Genomic DNA, 21,569 nt, shown 5'->3' with positions numbered 1-21,569 from the left:
CATTTTATTTCGAGTTTCTCTGGGTCAGGCCCCCAGTTCTCGATATGGTTGCTTTATCAGGTAGAGTGATAATACCATAGATAGGTCCCAATATGCAGTAACATGCACCTTAACTATAGAAATAAAACCTTGGCTTAAATTACCAGTTTTTAAAATATAATAATTACATAAATTAATTAACTAATTAATTATATGTGTGTGAGTATTTTGCTTCTGTGCATGCCTGGTGCCCAAGGCACCCAGAAGAGAGTGTCCGATTCCCTGGAACTGAAGTTACTGAAGATGGCTGTGAGTCACCATGTGGTTACTGGATTGAACCTGTGTCCTATGGAGAGTAGGAAGTGCTCTTAATCCCTGAACCGTCTCTCCAGCCCCAACATTATACTGACTTTAAGGATGATGTAACAGATTGCTGTAAAGTTAGGGGTTGGATACAACAGAACCATTTATTTTGTGCTTCGGGGATCAGAAGTTTCACTTTAACTTGGAGTGACAAGGCAGTTACCTTGGTGTCACAGGACCCCACTCTCCAGGAGGACCGGCTTTGTTTGTTGCACATGGTGTGGTCACCCAGGGCACTGTCCCTTGTCACCTGTCTGCCATCACAGCACCCTGTTTGCTCAGTGACTCTAAGACCCACGACTCCGACACTTCTGACCCATTTTTGCTGGACTTTGGTAATCTGGGAGGACTGCACTGTGCTACACTGTACTACACTACTGGACCAAGACTGTGCAACATGCACTTGAGATATGCAATGAAAAATGGAAATTCACTAAAGGAAGTCAAGACTCTGAACAACAAAATATGGAGATAAATGGAGAGAAACTGTAAGAAGGAATGTAATGGAATTGGGGAGTAGAGAACTACAAAACTTATTAGTTCAATAGACAGCGTCCACACAGGATTTAGGGGGTTACAAAATAAAAATCTAAATAATGGAAATGGATAGAGTAACATTACTCAGCAATGCAGGGGCAAGGAGAGAAGAGAAGAAACTGAAGAATTTGGAAAAAATGTCTCACACCTTCTTGTTTTGATAAAATGTAAGAACTATAATTCCAACACACTGAAATAATTCAAACTCAGAGAGGCCCACACCAGCACACACTAGAGTCCCACAGACAAAGAGGAGGAACAGAGAACGCTGAGAGCAGCCTGGAGCATGACTCATCTTCTTCAACATCAAAATGATATGAACACAGTCCTTATCAGAAACAGAAGCTTCCGGGGGTAATGAGATAGTGTGTGTGTTCATAGTTCTTAAAGAAAAAACACACCTAGAATTATATAAAACCAAGGATTCCTCACATGACAACACTTTGGGAACAATAAAGGAGAGAAGACATGCTATTCTTTTTTTTTTAATATTTTTATTTTATAATTAACTTAATTTCACATATCAGTCATGGATTCCCCCGCCCTCCCTCCTCACCCCCCAGCAACCCCCCCAATCCAGCGCTCCCCCAATCCCACCTCCTTCAAGGCAAGGTCTCCCCAGGGGAGTCAGCCCAGCCTGGTAGACTCAACTGAGGCAGGTCCATCCCTTCCTCCCTATACCAAGGCTGAGCAAAGTGTCCCAGCATTGGCACCAGGCTCCAAAAAAGCCAGCCCAGGCACCAAGGACAGGTCCTGGCTCTACTGCTGGTGGGCCTCCCAAACAGTTCAAGCTAATCAACTCTCTCACTTATCTAGAGGGCCTAGTCCAGTTTCTTGGGGATTCCTCAGCCATTGGTTCACAGTTCATGTGTTTTCACTAGTTTGGCTATTTGTCCCTGTGCTTTTCCTAATCATGGTCTCAATATCTTTCATTCATACAATCCCTCCTCTCTCTCACCAACTGGACTCCTGGAATTCCACCTGGGTCCCTGCTGTGGATTTCTACATCTGCTTCCATCAGACACTGGATGAGAGTTCTATCATGACAGCAAGGGTGTTTGGCCATCCAATCACCAGAGTAGGTCAGCTCAGGCACTCTCTTGAGCATTGCCAGTAGTCTACAGTGGAGATATCTTTGTGGATTTCTGGGGACCTCTCTAGCACTCTGCTTCTTCCTATTCCCCTAGGGTCTTCATTCATCATGGTATCTCTATCCCTATTCTCCCACTGTGCTCCTAATCCAGCTGGGACCTCCCCCTCCACTAAGCTCTCTTTCCCCTGACCCTTGCCCTCCATTACCCCTCCCCACACACACAGTTTGCTCATGTAGATCTTATCCATTTCTCTGTCATTGGGCGATCCATGTGTCTTTCTTAGGGTCCTCTTTACTAAGTAGCCTCCCTGGAGTTGTGAGTTGCCGTCTGGTTATCCTTTGCTTTACATCTTGTACCTACTTATGAGTGAGTACATACCATGTTTGTCTTTCTGAGTCTGGGTTACCTCACTCAGGATAATTTTTTCTAGTTCCATCCATTTGCCTACAAAACTCATGATGTCATTGTTTTTCTCTGCTGAGTAGTACTCCATTGAAGACATGCTATTCTTAATCGAAAGCTTGAGTTCATTATAATGACACCTACCACACAAGAAATAGTAATGGCTTCCCTTGGGTTGAAATAAAGAATGACATAGATAAGGCTCAGGTACAAAAGACAACATAAAGTGCTGTGGGATGGTCTGTATGTGCTCTGATTGGTCAATAAATAAAACACTGATTGGCCAGTAGCCAGGCAAGAAGTATAGGCAGGACTAACAGAGAGGAGAATTGAGAGAACAGGAAGGAGGGGGAAGACACTGCCAGCTGTCGCCATGACAAGCAGCATGTGAAGATGCCAGTAAGCCACAAGCCACGTGGCAAGGAATCATTTATAGAAATGGATTAATTTAAGATATAAGAACAGTTATCAAGAAGCCTGCCACAGCCATACAGTTTGTAAGCAATATAAGTCTCTGTGTTTACTTGTTTGGGTCTGAGTGGCTGTGGGACTGGCGGGTGACAGAGATTTGTCCTGACTGTGGGCCAGGCAGAAAAACTCTAGCTACAACAAAGTTTGGCAGTATAGTGAATTTTGAAATTTCATAAAGCATCATGAGCTCCCAGCTTCCACTTAGCTGTTGGAAAATGGTGGCTCTAATCTTCCACTTCAGTGGTTCTCATTAATAAACTTAGGGAAGGACACACATCAGGAGCTGCCAGGAAGGACAGCTTCCATAGATAACTTAATCCAGAAGCAAAAAGGAACCTTGAGAAGTTAAAACCTTGTGTAATGAGCTAATACCATATCTAGAAAACATGTGGATAGTCTTAGAATACTTCCTGATTAAAAAATGAACAGGGAAAAATAATGGGAATAAGTTACGTTTATGTAAGCTTACAAAGTAATTTTATATTTTCACATTGGTGTGTACACAAAATATACAACTAATTTACTCAATGTTATATGATTTTTTTCCAACTGGAAATACTAAATATACATATCATATTTACAGACTAAAATTTTTGTAACAAAAAAATTAAAAGACCTAATCAGATTTTGTACTAATATATGTACAGAAGTTGAATAAATGAAACAACTCTCACATTTTGTGAACTGGTTTAGTTCAGTTTTTAAAAAGTAGAATGTTAATTTCCAATTTTATTAAGCACTGGATCCTAAAACATTGAGACGAGTACAAAACTCTAAGTATAGAAACAGTACATATTGCTTGCTTTCCCAGTAGGCTTGCCTACTGGGACATATATGTGGTAGCCACTCCTCTGCAAAATTTTGTATCAGTGTAGTTGCTCTAGCATAATGAATAATAAACTAAAATGAAATATTTCAATTTTATATTATTTTAACATTCATAAAGTAGTTTGGTAAATTTAATTCTATAAAGACAAAATGGTAAATGTGGGGATATTTGAAGGTCGTTAGTGCATGCCCAAGACACACTTCATCTCTCAGAAGGAACTAAAGCAGTAGCCGGCTACACTCTGAGGCAAAGTACTATGGGCAAGTGAAGGAAGTCATCAAGGGACAGGGTGGTGGCTAGAACTTTATATTTCTTGGAAGAGACCACAGAAAACTCAACTAAGTATCCTGGCTTCAGTGGAATCTGCTTTACAGAGTGGACTTGAGAATCTCAGCTAACTGTGTGCATGGATGTGGGTTATCATAGCTAATGGAGGCATCCATTCCTTTTAGGATCTAGCTGTTTTAGAGAGACCAGCTGGAATCTGCACAGCAGCTTTGCTTGGAAGAAACTTCATCCATCTTCTCTGTTCTATCCCCCAGAAAGGCTAGAGTAGCTATTTACTATCTAAGCAACATAAGTGTTTCTGGCTTTATACTGGTTGGGTTATGGAAGGTCAGACAGTCCATCATATCCTCATCTGTGAGTCCCACAGAAATCCCAGCAAAGTAGTACAGCAGTTGCAACCTCAGTATTCAACATATCCAGAAGAACAACAATAACAGAAACCCTTCAGGCTGTCAAGTAGCCCAATGATGAAAAAAAAAAAAAAAAAAAAAAGAGTAGTGTTTCCACAAAGAGGAGAATAGAGCATGTTATACTAGAATAAAAGTAGAGGATGTTGAATCTCTTTTGTCAAAGCTTATGTGACTTTCAATCTGAATTTTATGTTAATGGGAAGACTGGGAATTGGTGGACATGCTGTACCTGCCACCACTCTGCCCCGGGACCTATCTTACTTAGTATGCTGCACTGCTAAAGCTCTGATCAAACATATAGCAGGTTCACTGTGGTTCTTCTTTTGCTTCTGTCTGTCTTGAGTATGGGCTCATGGCTTTGGCTATGCCATGTGCAGGTGGGCCAGGCACCCAGTTCCCCCAGGGCTAGCAAAGTCAAAGGCACTTTCCAACATCTGATATTAACTCTGTAGCTACTGTTCCATCCCTCCCACTGTTGGAATTCCTGCACACTGGCATTCCCACCCCCTCTGCTGTATCATCACAGGTGTTTTCACCAATGGGAATTATTTGTGGGCTGCGGTTTTCTTTGAAGTCTGTAACAAGCTGTGGAGAATGTTGTTACACAAAGATGGTAGACACTTCAAAGCCTGCCTTGTTCCTTTAGCTCGGACTAATATTAGAAAATAATAGTTTCTCCCCAGTCCAAGGCAAGCGACACACATTTTGCTGATTTGAAACCTCAGAGGAGTTTCACACTAGACTGAATATTTCTGTAAATGGATCATAAGTAAAAACTTTACAGAGATACACAAGGTCAAAGTCACAGATCTCTAACCAAGGTTATTAATGCTAGGCAGCATAAAACACTATGCCAATTCTAACCAAGGTTATTAACACAAAGTTACTTAAGATATGATACCAGTTCTTCACTTGCCAAGTCTGCTGATAAAGAGTTATGTCTCAGAGTTTGTCGTACTGGGCACTGCACCCTCCCTCTTGTCCTGAAAGCTTGAAACCTTGTGTTGGCATGGTAAATGGCTCAGCTCCTAATTGCTTACCCTAGGAATGTGCTTTTGACCAATGAGAGGTAACTCTTGTAATTTTTATTATTGCTTCAAGCCTCATGTAAGGGAAGAATTTTGAGGCTACATGAGGAGAAGCAGGAGAATAAGAACAGAGAAATAGAGTTAAGAAATTGGAGACAATTAGGAGAGGAGAATTAGCATTAAAGAAGAATAAAAGAAAATGACCCACAGATGGTGTGTCAAATTAGTATATAGAAACTTTTCTTTCCCTTGCTCCTGAGAAGCATGTCTCTTCTGGTACCCTGGGTAGAAAGCAGGTCTCTCAGTCATTACAGGCAAAGTTATTAATTGCAGCTGAAAAGCCCAGATTGGAAATAAAGCTAGCATTCCACAACAGATGATCCAAAACACATTTTCAGAAGGAAGAGTCCTTACTGTAAGGCCCTTTTCATCAGTGTAGCAGAAAAAATGATCACCAGGTGCATGTATCTCAATGGAGAACACAGGAAACTGAAGAAGACAAGGTTGCATGATGCCTTCTAAAAAAATACACAATTCTATCAACAGATCCAGAAGACATTATATTGATTAAATTCCTGGCAAAGAATTTTAAGCAAAGATTATAAGGTGTCAATAATTCAAGAACATACAATGGACGTGTACATAAATCATATTTCAAATCGCCCTTGCTCAAGGGTCCACATATCACTATAGGGCTGGGCTGTTGTGCCTTGATACTTAGCTGGTTTGACTTTTAAAGTCTGTGAAAGATGGGAGAAGGGAAGCTGACTTGTTAATCAAGTAATATCAATAATCTTGGAAGGAAGAAATGGAACACATGTCCACACTCTGACTCTGAAGTTGTTTGTCCAGTGATGCACTTGAGGGGCTCCCTGAGTGAAGTAAACCTCTCAGAGTGAACATGTTCAAGAGCAAACTCCTGACACAGCCTATAGATTTCACATGAAGCTCATTTCCTCTTGCAGGTGCTGGTGCCCTATGCCGAGAAGGGTCTGCACCCCCACATCAAGTCTGATCCTTCAGGATATTGTATAGGCTCCACTTCGGCCTGTATCCAAATATGACCTTTCCCTGCTTTCTCTCCTGTCACTGTCCTGTGCAAGCCACCCTCTCTCATTTTCTGACATGCAACAACCTTCTTCTATCTGTCCTGGAGAGTCGGTGTTCAACCATTACATGGAAACTCAGTTTAAATCACTTGCCAGGCCATGGTGCTTCTCCATTTCAAGCTTGTACTGCCTTCCACTCACCTGGAGTGAAAGCTTGGTCCATGAAAATGGTAGGCTCTACTTAGGGTCTTTGCCATGTGCCACAAAGTCCATCTTCTAGAATCCTGGGCCATGTGCCACACGCTGAAATTTTCTTTTTGTCTTTACTCAAATTTCCTCTTTTCAGTGATGTCCAAACACACCCCCTGCTTTCAATCTCTAACTCCCCAAATAGCCTTCTTATTTCTTTGGATAATTGGACATATGTTCATATATCACCTTTTAAAATATCAGTTTCATGTTTTTTTCTTAATTGTTGTCATTTTTCCCAGTAGAGTCTAAGCTCCACATGGGTGACCATTCTGCCACTTGTATTCCCCAGTACAGCATGTGTTCCTACAACAGCATGTAGCTCATAGTCAGTATCCAACAAACTCTTCCCTGCTTATGATTCGCTCAGTGTGACATCTTCCCACTTCGCTGAAACACATGTTAAACTGGTAGTTTATTAGAAATAGAATCCAGTGACTTCAGTCAGGCAGCATCCAAGCAACAGATCTAGACATCACCATTAGGGCTGTTTGTGCTTCTGCCTCTTTTTCTGTGTGTATGGCAATGTATTAAGAGCAGATCATCCACATGAGACAGAACCATGGAGTGCTTTGCACAGTATCTGAGACATGGTGAGTGTTCTTGACTTTGAAGTATAATTTTCCAGTTGATTTGCTCAGCCATGGTGCCTTCCCTGACACTGGATGATATGCATGGTGTCATGGAGCTAGATCTGGCTCTGGATTTGGATGGGCAACTGGATATACTTATAGCTTGCTAAATTATCTTCCTATTGATTTGAAAAATACCTGGGATCAGCAGCTCAAAAGAAGAAATATTTCTAATGTGTAATGGGTTAGTGTTGCTCATCTCCACCTTACCATCTAAATATTCAGTCATCTCTCACAGTAGTGCCTTTATCTGGGGATGACAGCTTTAGCACACGAATTTGTGCTAGACATCTTCCAAACACCGAAGTAAATTCCTGAGACAAATCAACCAATAAAAACGGAAGTTGAACTAAACACCACAGTTTAGAAATTTCAGTCTTTTGACTGCTCTGTTGAATTGGAGCCTGTAGGAAGACAGCAGTATAGCAAACATGGATAAAATACTAAGAAAAAGACAAAGCAAAGACACACAAATCTGTGACAAAGATATATTACCCTTTAATATTATAATGTTTATTGATGTTTATCATGTTTATCGATGATGTCCTTGTTTGGATAACATTATGTGAACTTAGCAATTTGTTATTTGCATATTTAGGAATGTGTGTGTGTGTGTGTGTGTGTGTGTGTGTGTGTGTGTGTATGTGTGTGTGTGTGTGTGTGTGTGTGTGAGGGGGGACATTTAAAGAAACAGAGACCATGAATTAAGGGAAAGAGAGCAGAGAAAAGAGATGCAATTGATTTAATTATGTATTAATTTACAAAAATAAAAAACAAAAAGTTTCATGAACTGATAAAATCATCAGAACTCATACCTTAGTGATAGTATCAGGTGCAATGAGAATGTGATTAGGACATTTTAAAACTTCAACTTCTATGACATTAGATAACATAACACCTAATTAAAGTGTGGAGCATGAGGGCTGATAATCCCTGACTTGAGATCATCAAATGTTTCTCATGAACAAAGAAGGAACTGAGGATAAACAGCCTTGGGGATTCATAAGAATGGACCACACAGAGTGTCAATATTCCTGCTTACCAAGACAATAATGAAAACAAAGTTCCCTAGAGAAGATCAAGAAGAACAGGAATGTGTGACTACATGTAATTGAAAGGACCAAGAAGACTCCATAACAGGCTGCTCAGTCTTTTCTCAGAGATCAGGGCTCAATTTCAGTTTCCTAAGACTTGAGCAAGCAGTTTCTGGAAGGACTATGACATAGTCCTTGCAGTAGCTCCCTTTCTGCACGTACTCTCATTGCTCAAGGGTCAGCCAGTTGTTTATTGTCTGGGAACCCTCACCAACTTAGAGCTATGTGCATGGGTCAATGTGAACGTGCAAGGCTAACCAGCCCCCATGGCAGCTCAAGGACAGAACCTGGGACTTGTCCAGGCCTGCCCCAAAATGATAATTGTAACCCCCAACCAGTAAATTCAAAGGTTACATACCCTCACCCAATCATATGACTCCAAGGCTTATACCACCCTTCTTGTGATTTTTCCTTTTGAAAACCTTTTACCCTGAGAGCTCAGGGTTGCCCTTCTCCACCCACTGTGTGAGATGTTGGATGCGGACCATGCCAAGGTTTGCTTGTTATCAATAAATCCATTTGTGTTTTGCATCAGATATTGGCTCTGTGGTGGTCTTTCTCGGGGTCTCGCGATGTGGCTACAACATTGTAGATGAATTGTTTATTTTCTACATATTAAAGCCATAACTCAGTACCTTAGAATGTGAAACGGGGTGTTTCAAGAGTTAGATGTCAATTAATATAATTCAGGTGGATCTTAATCCAGTGTGACTGGATTCGTTTAAAGAAAATGAGAAGATCCACACAGACAGGATTAGGTAAGATCATGTGTATGAAGACAGATCAAGAAGGCACAGTTTACAACAGGAGAGATATCATAGAAGAAAGCAGCTCAGTAAATGTCTTGATCACTCGATTCCAGCTTCCAGAACTGTGAGGAAATGAATGTCTATGGTTTTGGCCTCCAGCCTGGGGTACATTGCCATGTTACCCCTAGCAACAGAACACAGCCACTGGTAAGAGAAAATAATAGTACAGCCTCTCAAAGAAGCAGCACTCAGTGAGAAGACTGAGGTCAGATGAGGAAGAACTGGAGGACAGAATGAGGAAACTAAGTGAGAAGGAATGGTGGCTGAGCCTCACCAGAGACACTTCCCTCATGGCCCTGTCACTGGCCTGCATGTCAGCCTCTCTCTCAGGTAGTGAGCAGAGAGTGCTGAGCTTGGAGCCAGGCCATCAGCTGCTTTGGAACTGACTCATTGACTCATTGTCTCTGATGTGCCTCAGAGTTACAGTGATAAGTGTGATTCTACTGGAAGGAATTTTGTCCATGTCTGGACTAACAGAGCAGCACTTATGACTTTGCCTATAGAAACCAAACTATATTGTGAACTTCTCTCCTCTGGCAGTTTGGTGGTTACCTGGAGTCCTTGAATTTCATTAGCAGCTGTGGCCAGTGGCAGGGAGATGATCCTACTCCTAGGACACTCACCTGTGAGTCCCAGCAGTAGGGTCAGCAGTAGGATACTCTGTGGAATGTGGGGCCAAGCATCCAGGTCGAGCATGGTGAGAGTGAAGCAGCTTGCTCAGTGCAGTGTCTGTGCTGGTGAGATCCCCGGATCTGATCTGCAGAGAAAAACAGCGCTGTGGCTTATCCTGTCTAAAGAACATGTCAGTGATATGATGAAACAGGAAACACACTGATTATTTTGAAATAGAGACACAGTGTTACAGGCAGCTGCAAGTGAGAGGTAATGTATCATGCATTTTAGAGGGACTCAGATATGCACAGGAAAAAAATAATCCTTTTCTCTTCTCTGGAACCTATATTAGATCCACTTGGTCTCAAGACATCTTATCTCAGTAACTCATCAATTGGAATCCAGGACACAACCATATTTTATAACACACTGAAGTTTAAGACCCCAGAGATTATTACTTTGCAGCCTATCCTGTCCCAGCCTCATCTAAGTGTTCTCAGTTAATCCCATATGATGTGTATAAAAACAGCTCAGTGCTGGAGTAAATCAGCTGTCCTATTGGAATGACCCCTTGGGAGTCCACTGCTAGCCTGGTAGATGTAGTCCAAGTGAAGCTAAAGAGTCTGTTCACTTACACAAACCAAGTAGAATCTGTTAACGGTTAGTAGTAATTGTCAACTTGACACAGATGAAGCAGGATTCCAAGGTATCTGTGAAAGATTGTTTAGAATTAGAATTCTTCTTAGACTGTCAGTAAGGGCTTGTCTTTAGTTAAATGAGTTGGGAAAACATGTCTTAATTTTGGGCAAAACAATTTCTTGAGCAGGGGATCTTTGACTACAAAATGAGAGGGCAAGCTAAATACTAACATACATACACACACTAAATCATTGCAACCCACACTTGTCTTGGGCTATAATGTCACTCTCTGTTTCAAATTCTTACCACCTTGAATTCACTGCAATGATGAATAGTAAGTTGGAGATGGGAGCCAAATAAATCCTTGCTCTCTGAAGTTACCTTTTTTAAAGCATTGTATCATAACACCATAATGTCGTCAAGAGGGCAAGTGGGAGCCCTTCAATAAATGTATACTTTGTGGAGGATGAAAATGTATATCACACTGAGAAGGGAACAGTGTGGACTGTTTCCTCAGTCAGGGAGAACAGATGGACACAATGATGTTCAGAGTTGATTCCAGATAAAAAGAAGATAATTCAATTCCCACTGTGTGCAGTTAGGAAACAGGGAGGGAAAAAGGATAAGTGCCCTCACTGACCACTGATAGGTGTTTAGGAACAGAATAAAAGAGGCAAACTTCAAGACCCAATCTTCTCCTCTCTAATCCAGGTATAAGAAGAGTTTGCTGTGGTTTTCAGTGAGTGTGATGGTTAATATTGGCTGTGAAATTGACACCTGAGAAGAGAAACCTCAGTTGAGCGATTTCCTGCTTCATGTTAGACCATGGGCACGTCTCTGCAGCATTTTCTACATTGCTAGTTATGGGGAGTGTGGCCTGCTGTGGGCAATGCTACTAGAGGCAGGTGGGCCAGGATTGAATAAAAAAAAATACAAATAAAAAAAGGAACTCAATCCAAGTATGGTGGTACATGTCTTTAACCCCAGCATTCAGAAACAGGCAAGTGGGTCTCTCTGAGTTCCAGGCCATCCAGAAGTACATTTGGAGAACCTGTCTTGAATAATAAAAAATTTCTACTTACTTTCAGTTTAGTTAACTATTCTTACTTTTACCATCACCTGAGCCTATTGATGTTTGCTTTCAACAGCAATCTCTAAGTACTGTCAACAGAGTGTCAATGAAAGTAGGAAAGGCAGTGAGGACTTTTAACAAATCACTTTACTCTCATTTGGTGGAAGGCTAAACAGATCAATAAGGCTGCACAGATGCCTTGAGAAGACTGGAATGGATAATGTGAGATATTTGTTCTTGAATATGATGGTGTGTTAGAAGAATGTGAAAGTCAACAGACTTGTAGAAATGACCAAACTTTGAAAACCTTTTTGAATCACATTAGGACTAAACCATGAATCTTTCCAATACCATGGTGTCAGATATGAAATTATTAGGGAGGTGTAATGTATTTGCATGATGACTTCGGGCCTTTGTGCTCTTTGTATCTATTCTGGGAGGAATGTATATTTATATGGCCAGACAGTTATATGGTTGTTAATGAGGAACATGCCACTATGGCTTTCATATCTCATCCTAAGTCAACCAAACACTAAACAACTTACCTGTATTTGAGAGAGAAATCATTGCATAGTTTTGAGCATAGTTTGAGTATTGACAACTACTTGTTTCCTATCAATAAATTACTAATCAAATAATTGGTGTGATCTATTGGGCTACTGTTAAATGAACACTTAAAAACTATAGTAGTAACTTTGGGATGAGATTCTAGCCAGCACATGAACTATTATAGGAAGATGGAATGTCATCAAGATATGAATTAAGTGGCAAAGATGTCCAGAGATCCAGAATCCTCTGGAAGGTAGAAGTTTACCCAGTGAAAATTTCAATACAGAATTACCTTCATAAAAGAAGCTGCATAGTATAGTAAGCTATCTTACCTTTTGGCAAGTAAGTACTCATTATTTTTTGTTAACATTGTAGAAAAGTGCTGTTACCTGCTAAATACTTATGGGCTCATCGATGTGACATGCTTTGTGAAAATAATTATCAGTAGATGCTGTGTAAGTGGAAAGTAGTAAATATAACATGAGTCAATGGAAAAAATACTAAGGAACCACATTACACCATAAATTTAAAGTCATACTGAAGCAGTCTCACTTTGGTCTGTTAAATTATAGCCAATTTACATACATATGACTAAATAATGCATTCTTATCATTGCATCAAGTGAATGTTAGCCAGCTTTATAAATTGACAACTAAGAAACACTCTGAAGGATTTTACTGAGACATGCCAGACACAGAACTCTGCCTCTGTCTTAAGTCATCATCACCATTACTCCTAGTCACTCTGGGTCAGTCCCTCCTGATTCCTGCTTATCCCCAGCCCAGCTCTCAAGTCTACGGATTCACACAGAGCCTGATGCTAATATCTTCACTAATGTTTTGAAAAGTTTAGAATGTAATATTTTCAAAAAAAAAAAAAAAAAAAAAAAAACCTCTATGACCCCATGCAAAGTTGTCCATATGGAACATGTTTTACTTACTTGACAATTAATCACCCCAACCAGTGAGGCTGAAATTCTTCAAGACTTTCATGAGCTTTCCCTCTGTCACTCTTCATATTCTTTCTCACAAACACATGTGTGTGTACTTGGAAAGCAGAAAAGAAGGGTTCTAGATGATTCCAGCTCAGGGCTAGGCTTAGCTTATCAGCACCAGTTCCTGGGGGCATTTCTGCTTCTATATTCCTGAGGATTATTGCTTCTAGAATAAAGTGGTGGATAAATTATTATTGGTGAAATTATTAAGGCCACTCCACGTAGTTAAAAGGAAGATTTATTTAGTGGATAACTTACAAATGAGGGGATAGGTAGGTTGCAGGTTCTGGGGAAGGTGTATCACAGTCCAGCGGTGTTCTCTGGAGCTCTGCTCAGTCAAGCTCCACCTTCTAGGGTTCAGGAACAGAGAGAGCCTTGGCCCATCCAGATCTCAGGTCTCTTGGTAACTCCCTTGGCCCCGCCTTGTAGGCATGACAGTTGCCAAAGCCTCAATGGGGGTTGGAACTTCCAGATCAAAGCTGGAATAGCTACCCACTACAACAAATGTACTGTGATCAGTCTCTGCTGCAACCTAATTTGTCTTTAGCATTATTTCCTCATCCAATGCTTCAGCTGTTATGTAACGTGTCCAGCTATTGACATATATCAGAGTCAACACAGTGACTAAAATAATAATATTTTGAATAAAGCAAATGGTAGCTCTATTTTACCGTGACACAGTCAGATCACATCTATAAAGGCTTCATGATTTAAAATGTTTTGTGTGACAGAAGAATAAAAAGAAACCAAAACAAAAAAAAAAGACAACAAAAAGATGTAGTTTTTTATTAGAAGCAACTCCTGAAGACTGAGGGTATTAAACTGGAGAAGATGAACATGAGACCAAGAGCCATGAGATGCCAAAATTCATCTGAAGGAATAACCTGAAAAAGTATTAATGTTGTGTACATTGCAGCTTTGTGTTAGTTAGATCTAGGAGAAAGGCAGCACTGTCCAAAGATGGGGTGAGCACCTTTAGCAAGTAATTGTGCCCTCATCTGAGGAACTGTGCAAGCAAATGTGGGTGAGTTGTTCTGTGGATGTGCTGTAGTTATAAAAGCTTTCTTATAATTTTGATATCAGCCACATCTGTTGTTCTTTTCACTTCTATTTTAACATATTTAATGCAATTTTCTTAATAAAAGGTACTTAGCCTGGCAAGAACTCATATTTCCTGAATCCCCTCCTTTCCCTTTGTGCAATTAGTGAGCTGCCTTAGATTAAGCTGAGTTCCCACCAATGGGATGAGATGCAGTCACCACCTACTTCAAAGCTAAAAGACATGATCCACATTCACCTCTGTGTGATGCAGCCCAGTTTGGGATTTGATGCATGCCTCCCCCTCCTTTTTTTTTTCAAAAGGAATTACCTTGTTTGTGTATGCCCCATTTGGAAATCATTTTTTCCCTCTAACATTTATACAGAAGAAAGGTGAGATTTCTTTCAATAAAATGACTCACAAGATTTTGGTGGCTGGTAAATCCAGCTAGTTTGGGCTGGATGAAGATGCAGTCCAATTTAAGCAATCACACATTCAGGTGTGCATGTGTGCTCACATGACACACACACACACACACACACACAGACACACACACACACACATACACACACACACATCTTATACCAAAACAAATAAGAAAACTGATCTTTGTAAAAATATCCAGAATGATGATTTCCAAAATATCTGAACACTGTGACCTATGCAAATGGACTGACAAATTAACTACCAGAAAGCAGGGATGGTAACCGTAGTCTCAGCTCTTTGGAATCGATACCCAAGTGACTAGCTTAGCAGATTCTTGAGGAACAACATGAACTCTTCCCTCTTTTGAAGTCTCTCCACCACCCTCAGCATCTTCCCCATTCCTATATCAACATCAAGAAACACATTTCACTTTGAACCCCCAGTGCCTACACCTATAAGATCCCAGAAGATTTTTCTATAGTCAACACATAGCCACCATATTCTCCTAGGAACCACAGAGCAAACAAAACCAATCCAAAAAACAAAAGACCCACCCCCAAAATAAGACATGATATCAACACCTAGAATTAAAATCTTCCCAATACCAGATGCCTAGATGCCTGGTGAAAACACAATCAATAGCATCCAGGACAATGTATTTCCACTAGAGCACAGCAACCCTACAGCCACAGGCCATGAATATTCCAACATAGCTGACTACAAGAAAAGACCTTAAAGCAACCTGTATGAATATGATAGAGGTCTTTAATGGGGAAACAAATAAATCCCTTAAAATATTTATGAGAACACAAACAATAGAGGTAAATGCATAAAACCATTCAAGACCTGAAAGCAGAAATAGAATCAGTAACGAAAATCCAAACTGAAAGAAATCTGGAAATAAAAATTTAGAAACTAGAACAGAAACCACAGTGTCAAGCTTCACCAACAGAGTACAAGAGATGGGAGAGAGAATCTCATGCATTGAAGACAATAAAAGGAATGGGTGGAGCTTTAAAAGAGTTTAAATCTAGAATGCTACTGAAGAAAACATCTGGGAAATTTGTGACACCATGAAAAGACAAAATCTGAGAATAATAAAAATAGAGGAAGGAGAAGAAACCCAGGTTAAAGGCATAGAAAGTATTACACACAAAATCATAGACAAAAATTTTCCTAACCTAAAGAAGATGATGCCTATCAAGGCACAGGAAACATACAGAACACCAACTAGACAGGACCAAAATATAAAGGCTCCTTGGTATATAATAATCAAAGCATTAAATGTACAGAAGTGAAATAGAATGTTAAAAACAACAAGGGAAAATGATCAAGTAACAGATAAAAGCAGACATATTAGAAATACACCCAATTTCTGACTGTAGACTCTAAAAGTCAAGAGGGCCTATACAGATGTGCTACAGACTGTAAATGTCACCCCAATTACTATATCCAGCAAAACGTTCAATCACTATCTATAGAGATAATAAGACAGTATGTGATAAAAACAAGTTTAAGCAATAATGATCTACAAATCCAGCCCTACAGAAGACTCTAGAAAAAAAACTCAAGCCGAAAGTGATTAGCTATAATCAATAAAACACAAGGAATAAAAATCCCAGAGTATAAAAGTCAAAAGAAGGGAAACTCACAGATACACAGACACAGACACAGACACAGAAACACACACACACACACACACACACACACACACACACACACACACATACACACTCCCACGCATGTACGCATGCACAGAGAGAGAGACAGAGATACAGAGAAAGAGACACAAAGAGAGATATAGATAGATAGATAGATGATAGATAGATACATAGATAGATAGATGATTGATAGATAAGTAGGTAGATAGATAGATAGATAGATAGATAGATAGATAGATAGATAGATAGATAGATAGATAGAGAAACAACAGCAACAAAATGATAGGAATCAATAATCATTGGTCATTGATAACTCTCGAAATCAATAGTCTCTATTTCCCAATAAAAAGACACAGATTAACAGAATAGATGCAAAAATAGAAATTATCCTTCTATTGAATCTAAGAAACAAACTTTACCACCAAAGATAAACATTTTTAAAGGTATAAGAATTGGAAAACATATCCCAAGTAAATGGATCTAAGAAGGAACTTGGTGTAAGCATTTTAAAAGCTGAAGAAAAAACTTCAAACAAAACTAATCAGAAGACATAGGGAAGAATATTACATATTTATCAAAGGAAAAAATCTGTGGATAGGGAATTGCAATTCTTACAATCTATGCCCCAAACACAAGGGAACCCAAGTTTATTCCATGTTGACGCTAACACATTGATAGTAGGAGACTTCAGTATCCAACTCTGACTTACAGACAGGTCATCCAGATAAAAACCAAACAGATAAATGCTATAGCTAATTGACATTATCAAACAATGATCCTAACAGATATTTACAGAAACAGTCACCCAAACACAAAAGAGTATACCTAATTCTCAAAACTGGATGGAACTTTCTCCAAAACTGACCACATACTCAGACACAAAACAAGTGTCTACAGATACAAGAAAACTGAAATAAAATGCGGCATCTTCTAAGACCACCATGGGCTAATGCTGGATATCCACAACAACAGAAACTACAGAAAGCTTACAAACTCATGGAAACTGAAAAAACTTACTACTGAATGAAAATGATTTAGTAGGTGAAGGGACAAGAAGACCAGTTTTGGCCCAGTCACTTTACTTCAGGTGTATAATGTCCCAGATTATGTCACTATGTAATAGACTACTAGCTTTCCGGTAGTGTGGAAAAATGTGAAAATATTACCTCATATATAATGAGTCCTTAAATACAGGCATGGATTCCAGCAGCAAGCATATAAGTCAAAGACAATGATCAAATCTCAAATCAGGTTCTCAGGGCTCCATGGCTAAGTTGTACATTATTTTTAATGCTCAGCTACTCCTCAGGAAAAAAACATGTTATACCTTGGCAATATGTGAGCATTTCAGATGCAAACACTTCATCATGTGTGTGAACAAATGCACCTACTGAAGAGGGCACATGCCATTCATTATAGGTAGGAGTTGTCATATCCTGATCATCAATTAGATGGTTTGTGTTTTAAAGTCAGGAGAAGTTTGGATATTCATCAAATGAAAATTCATGAATAGGAAACTGCAGTTCTTACCATCTATAACCCAAACACAAGGACATGAAATATCATAAAAGAAATACTTTTATGTATGACAAGAGGTGGTTAGTTAGCTGAATTACTAAAACAGGAATTTGAAGAGATTTTAGATGGCAAATAGAACTTAGTCTTTTACACTGGCTGTGAATTTGTCCAGTTGTGTGCTCTAGAGGCTCCTTGAAGGAAGACAACCTTCACAGTGTACAGGTCCAGAAGTGAACTCGAGACTCAATCCTTATTCCTGCAGGTTTCAGGTCAGGTGTGTTTCTGCTTCCAAATGTTAGAATCCCAAATCTTGAAGTCTTTACTCCCTCCCCAAATCCCTGACTCTACTTTAGCTTGTATTCTTATACTTGTTCCTCCCATGACTGTCTTGGGCAAGCTTCTTTATCTTGTCTCGACAAGAGTAGCTTGTGTTCAATTGGTTACCAAAAAATGAATTTAAAACTCAAGCCAGGTCATGACACTTTTTGTTACTCAGGGTGTCTCTCATTCACTGAGAGTGAAGGTTCAGGTCCTTGACTGTAACAGTGAGCTCTGATCTCATGTCTTTGCCCATGCCTCTGCTGCCCTTCAACAAATTCATCTCTTGTGTGGCCACATGGCTCAGTCTAGCACCTTCTGTTAGTTTTGGCTCAAATTTCCTCTTCTCCGTTGCTTACCCACACTACCCTATTTTCAATCTCTTATCCCACAGATTCTTCTTTTATCAGCCAACTGGGCATTTTTCCTGTAATGTACATTATCTTTTAGATTATATTTTGTTTACCTATTCATAGACTACTGTTGTCTCCTCTAGTAAAAGCAAAGTCCCACCTAGGCAATGACTTTGCCTCTTTTTTTGTTTGTTTGTTTCTTTTTTGTTTTTGTCTTTTTTCGAGTGCACATTTCTTTGTGTAGCTTTCGAGCCTTTTCTAGAACTTGCTATGTAGACAAAGCTGGCCTCAAACTCACAGCGATCTGCCTGCCTCTGCCTCCCAAGTGCAGGGTTGTGCCACCACCACCAGGCTGCCTCTGCCTCTTTTATTCACCAATCTCTCAGGTTTCAATTCAGCTCCAATATTATCTGCATCATGCTCTGTGTGCTACTCTCATGCATCACCAATGTCTATTTTAAAATGAAGATTTATGGCCGGGCGGTGGTGGCGCACGCCTTTAATCCCAGCACTTGGGAGGCAGAGCCGGGTGGATCTCTGTGAGTTCGAGGCCAGCCTGGGCTACCAAGTGAGTTCCAGGAAAGGCGCAAAGCTACGCAGAGAAACTCTGTCTCGAAAAACCAAAAAAAAAAAAAAAAAAAATGAAGATTTATGTGGAATTCTACAGAAACTGAGTTTCCCGAGCAAATGGCATTCTGAAAGAGAAGCTATTTGCATATAAAGAGGAAGTGGAACAGTCAGGAGAGGAATGTCAAAACCCCTTGTTCCTGTTCTACCCTTTTCCACAAACATTGGCTGTCACTGCAGAAATCTCATGGGAAAGATCCAGCTCTCTGGCTGATGGCTAATCCCTTGCACAACTATTAGTTCCTATTGAGGGACCTTGGAGTTCTTTGTGCTTCTTCTGTTTTTGTTTTGTTTTTTTTTTTTCTCTCTTTTTTGTCATCTTTTTTTTTAATTTAAATGTTTTTCTTTTCATTTTACATACCAACCACAGTTTCCCCTCCTCCCCTCCTTCTGCTCCCCCGCCCCCCCCCCCCGCCCCCGGCCTTCCTTATTTGTGACAGGCTGTGACAGGAGTAACTGGGATATATGCTCACATGAGGTAGAGCCAAGAGTATTTCTAACACTGTCTCACAAGCATGGAGTTTATGAAATTGAAAAATTGTTGCTCAACAGATTTCCAGAAACAAGGCGGCTTTTATGAACATTGGATTCTGTAGAAACAAGGAGCTGGGTACAGGGTGTGGAAGCAAATTTAGATGTAGGTGTGAAGCCTTAGATGGACAAGGATAGGATACAAATGTTAGTATAATGATAGGTTATTGTGCAGAATTTCTGTTGCTATTCCAAATACTTGGGAGAAAACATTTGAAAATGAACTGACTCTTCAGGCTCTTAGAGGGTTCTTTCCACAGTCACATGGCTCCTCTGCTGTGGACTCATGCCAAAGCAGAGCACCTTACAGTAAGAATATGTGTTGGATTGATGTTATTCTTTCTGTAATGGCAAAAAATGAAGGCGTGGATGAGAAACATGCAGAACCTTCATAGGCACATCCAAAGAGGCAGACACACCCATTTTCTACTAAAGCCCTATCCCCTAAGTTTTGGATTACCTCCTAAAATATTGTCACTACCTCAGGACCAAATCTTAACACATAAGTTTTGGGGTACACTAGACTTGAATTATAATCTTTGAGTTGAGCAACTCCCCAGAACAGAAGCAAATCCCCGAGATGAATCAACTAGCAAAGAGAGAAGTTTTATTACAGTTCTCCACTTTAGAGGCTTCAATCCCTTGGCAGTCCTGTAGCTTTGGGGGTCTGTGGGAAGATGCTCATCAGATAGAGACAGTGGTAAGCATGGCTGGGTCATAAGCAAGAAAAAAGGAGAGAGCAGGGACTCACAATCCCCTTTGAGAGTGTGTGTGCCTCTGGGCAACTAAGACCAGTACCTTTCCCCCTTCACGATCTGACAACATTCCACTCAAAGGACCAAGCCAACAGCACATGGCCGTTGAGGACCCCAGATAACAGCTATAGCATTGCTACTCTTAGTCCTTATTTCCTTCTTTCATCCACTGGACACAAAGGGGAAATCCAAGGCATAGGTGGACAGACAGGGTTTGACACAAATTTGATTTTAGCAAAAGAGAAGTTTGCTTCCTGTATGAGTTTGCAAGTAATGAAGCAGGGAGATGACACTGGGTTATAAAGAAAATGAAGTTGCTGTCCTATGTGAGTGTTATGTAGTTTAAAGGATTATTTTACATAACAACAGAGAAAGACATTTAAAATGTATCTCTGTGTATACACTGTATTCATAAACAAAAAAAGACATGTATGTACAATCAAGATATGTAGAAGTAGGCTCTGTCTTGGTAGTAGAGACTTGTTATTTGAAGGATTCATTGCCATCTTTAGATTTTAAAAAAATCTCAGGAAAATACTTGGCAGAATGAAAGTGTCAGATACACCATGGACAAGAATTCTGAATTTTATCTGTGGATATGTGAGATTGATGTTGGTTGTCGTCTTGGTGGGGCTGAAAATCCAACTTGGAGATTAGTGAAGCCAGTTCTCTGATATCTATTCCAGGGATCATTGACCTGGTGGGTAGCAAACGTTGGGTACCATTTGATTTTCATCTTTGAAGTTTTTTGTTTGTTTGTCATAGACTGAGAAGCCTGAGAGGTCTGCCCTCCATATATTTTCTGCATCTTTCTGAGATTAATTTATAGTTGGAAGCCTGGTAGCCAAATGTGGTTAAAACGAACAGTAAAAAAGAAGAAATTGGGTCTTGTAGTTGCACTGGTGGTATAACTCAATAGTGAGTATACATTTAGTCCCTATGGGACAGTGAGTTCAATCCCCAGCTCCAGAGAGGAGGTGAGATGGAAGGAAGGAAGGAAGGAAGGAAGGAAGGAAGGAAGGAAGGAAGGAAGGAAGGAAGGAAGAGAGGGAGCGAGGGAGGGAGGGAGGGAGGGAGGAAGGAAGGAAGGAAGGAAGGAAGGAAGGAAGGAAGGAAGGAAGGAAAGAGGCAAAAAATAGGAAAGAACGCACAAATTTCAAGGTGGCTAGCTTAGATTTAAATCTTACCTTTTGTACTAATGTGAGTGTTGAGAAGAAATTCTTATCTCTGCCTCACTTTTT

General features: G+C 40.1%; 1 protein-coding gene across 2 annotated transcripts in view; it reads right to left on the bottom strand.

Annotated features, from left to right (window-relative positions):
• The window catches only part of LOC102903799 (signal-regulatory protein beta-1-like), a 94,539-nt gene that overhangs the window by 24,853 nt on the left and 48,117 nt on the right, over positions 1–21,569 (bottom strand). The window lies entirely within an intron of this gene.

This window comes from Peromyscus maniculatus, chromosome 2 (assembly GCF_049852395.1).
Source record: "Peromyscus maniculatus bairdii isolate BWxNUB_F1_BW_parent chromosome 2, HU_Pman_BW_mat_3.1, whole genome shotgun sequence".
NCBI lineage: Eukaryota > Metazoa > Chordata > Mammalia > Rodentia > Cricetidae > Peromyscus > Peromyscus maniculatus.
This window is presented reverse-complemented; position numbering and strand designations above follow the sequence as displayed.